The following is a 3,802-nucleotide window of genomic DNA, read 5'->3' on the forward strand; positions in this document are numbered from 1 at the left end:
ATCATCATCATTATTATTATTATTATTATTATTATTATTAATTTTTTTTTTTTTTATTATTATTATTATGCTATAAAATAGAAACTATAAGGTTTAGTCACAAACTAACGGCAGACCTATTACTTTTTCTAGGCCACATTTTACACTACACATTTAGAATTACTTTTCTTTTGATTTAATTACACTTGAAAAATAAATACCTTTATAATTTTAAAATAAAAAAATTATATTATATAAAATATAACACAACAATAAAAAATTATAAGAATGGAACTATAGTATATGCACTTACATAGAATAAAGACTAATTTATGATTACCTATTAGAAAAGAATTTTATACTCTGCTGTTTAAAAATTCTTTTTGAAACTTATACTTTGTGAATATTAAATGTTCAAAATCAAGTCATAACGTAGAAAAAAGAAATTGTACTTAATGATATCTCCTTTATATTGCGAATATATATTAAGCTAATTTATCATTCGCTACGATTTCATTTTTTCATTATATTTCATTTGTATAATAATCACTTATCAAATATCTTATTCCTGCTTTTTGAAACAAATTAAGTGTTAAAGGCCATTTTAGTTTAGAATTTAATTAAAAAAAAAAATTAAGTTCTTAAAATTTTTGTGTTCTATTAATTTATTATAAATGAATAGCTAGCTACCTTAGACAAAATCCAGACCGTTCAAAGAAGAAAAGATGATATAAAATTATCATGTAAATAAAATTTTAACTAAAAATAATAGCATTGGTCAATGTATAATTATGATAAAAATAGTTGATTATCATTATATAATTAAATGTTTTCTAGCTAGAAAAATGAATAAAAGTATGATTTCAATATAGAAATCATAATTTTATATTATACTATTATATGATATTAAATATTATTAGCTTGGCCATCCAATCTTCTATATACATAAAATTATAATGTATAATTATAATTCTATATGTAGATTAAGTAGGTTTATTATTATTATATATATTATTGTTTATATATAATTAAAAATAATACAAAAAAAAAATATTACAAAAAAAGGACTTAATTGTAAACTTTTAAATGCATTTCTCAGATTATATATATTCATAACTATCGACTCATTCTTTGTATATATCAAGTTAATAAATTAGATACTTTTCTGACACATATAAAGTAGAGAAGTTTGGTGATTAGGAAAGTTATGCATATGATGATTCACTAAGGATTCAAATGCGAAATAAGCGTATAATTGACGAAAACGAATTGACAATTACCAGTGTACTTTATGAATACGTTTGCTCTTTGATGAATCGAGGCTTAATAGGTCTAAAATATGATTTTGGTAATGTACTATAATTATAAATTTGGTAAACTTGGAAAGGATGAGTTGGGTCCGTTGTTTAGATAATTCTAGTACAGAGACTGAAAATTATAACTACATATCACTGAAAAATACGTTCGTATAATATTTATAAATTAGAATGCCCTTTAACTTAAACTATATCTATTTGTTAATTATCTAAGTTATTTGAAATTGAATGTCGGCTGTATCAAATGTTCCATATAATATTGAATCGAATAATAAGTAATCCATTCACCAGTTTATATTTGAATTACGTAAATAAAGTGATTGAATTCTCATTGAGATTTCTCTCTCTCTCTCTCTCTCTCTCTATATATATATATATATATATATATATACACCAGCTAATAACAATGTTTCAATTACTACACAAATGTTATATATAGTCCAGAAAATAAATTTGAAAAGTAATTCATAAATTAAATGTAATTTCGTACTTATACATATTAATAAAGTATAATTTTTATTGATTAGAAAAAATAAATGAATAATTTTTTTTTGTTTATAAAAAATAATATAATTATTAATTGATTTCTACTGTTTGTAATCTCATCGTAAAACTTAAAATTTTATTACAAATTAAAATTATGATATTTGCAATGTTCCGTGTGATAAATAATAGAGTATTTTTAAACTGTAAATAAACTCCTTCTAAGTATTTTCAAATAATATATATATATATATATTATTAATAATAACGAAGCATTTTTTATGTAAAAATTAAAAAGTAGCTCATATTTGTATTAAGTACCTCATATTTGTATTAATACTAGTAATGATTAATATTTTTATTTCTCTTGTATTAAAATGGAATATTAAAAGAAAGTAAATTAAATCAATATATAGAACTCTATTTACATATGTATATACATAACACGTAGTTAATGTGTAGAAATTTGTTACCATAAAATTTGTATAATATTTTAAATAAAGAAAAACATATTTACAAGACCGATTATTGCTTTATAACGATTACTAAAAAATCATAAATATGCGAATACTCCGTATGACTTTTGTTTTATTTACACACGGAGTAATTAAGTTTCCTATTCAGAAAAAGTATCATCATCCCGCTTGTTCAAGTATTTTAAAGTGTGCAATAAAAAAGGAAAAATTTCATAAGCCCTTGCAACAACTGTAATCACGAAACTGCAGTTTATATAAAAGTCAAATATCAGTGTTAAACATATCAATCTTTCTACGCATATTGTAAAAAGTGTTTTAAGTCTCTTTTATTAATTATCTGGTCTAATGTAGGTTCTCAGTTTGCATCAAGAATGAAGAGAATGAATATTGTTTAAAATTGTGAGCTGCATTGTCAATTGTTCGTCGTGCATTAAAATCCTTTTAGTAATTAATTTAAAGTTCCGGAGTAATGAACGGCTTTCATGAAAACAATGTGTAAAAGCAATGTATATTAAAATGTTGAATGTGAAATATTAAATATATAAATATAAAATATTTAACATTAATAATAATATTAATTAATTATATAATAATTATTATTAAATAGTATTGATATTAAATTATGAATGTACGTAGATTAAACAAATGATTATAGTTGAATTTGTTATAAAAGTATTTAATCTTCAAAGAGACTATAATACAATTAATTATTGTACAATTCCGTATGTTGAAAGTATGATGACTTTGTAATTAAAAATAGTACACCAGCCAGCAGAAATAACAATAATTAACACATAAAGTAACGCGTTATAATACATTTGATTTCATCGCTTTTTCATTTCTAAATATAATAATCTAGCCTCGATAAGAAAGAATTAACGAGATAGTATATATTCCAGACAGTATAATGATTGCACATTATGTAAATGGAATAAAAACTATATTGAATTATAAATATTGAGCTGTTTCACTAATAAGTCAGATTTTACCCCTTAAATGATATATATATATAATATATTTGTAATTATATTATTTTACACTAGATTACAATAAAAGACTATATGCTTTATAGGAAAACATTGTACACTGGATGGATATTTTTATTAAATTCTTAAATCTATCAACTTTTTAAAGTATATTTCTATTGGAAGATTCAAAGACTCTACGGCGTATATACAGATATTGTAAAAATGCTAATGGGATCGTTAAATATATATATATATATATATATATATATATATATATATATATATATTATAATATTTATTCGATAATTGGGTAATACAATAATTATTAAAGATTTTTGATAATCTCAAGCTGATATAATGGGTTATAAATTTTTTATTCGTATGTGACATTGACTATATTTCTAATTTTAAATAATTCTAAATTTAACATATAATTCACTCAAGTTGATCAGAATTTGTATAAAAGCAAGTTCTTGCTTATCTAGGAATTGAAAATAATTAAATTATAAAATACGTCGAGTCATTTAACAAAATATACATTTGCGGACGCATTGGAAAATAATAAACAATTATTTCTTTT

Source organism: Ceratosolen solmsi, unplaced genomic scaffold (assembly GCF_000503995.2).
Source record: "Ceratosolen solmsi marchali unplaced genomic scaffold, CerSol_1.0 scaffold7, whole genome shotgun sequence".
Classification (NCBI taxonomy): domain Eukaryota; kingdom Metazoa; phylum Arthropoda; class Insecta; order Hymenoptera; family Agaonidae; genus Ceratosolen; species Ceratosolen solmsi.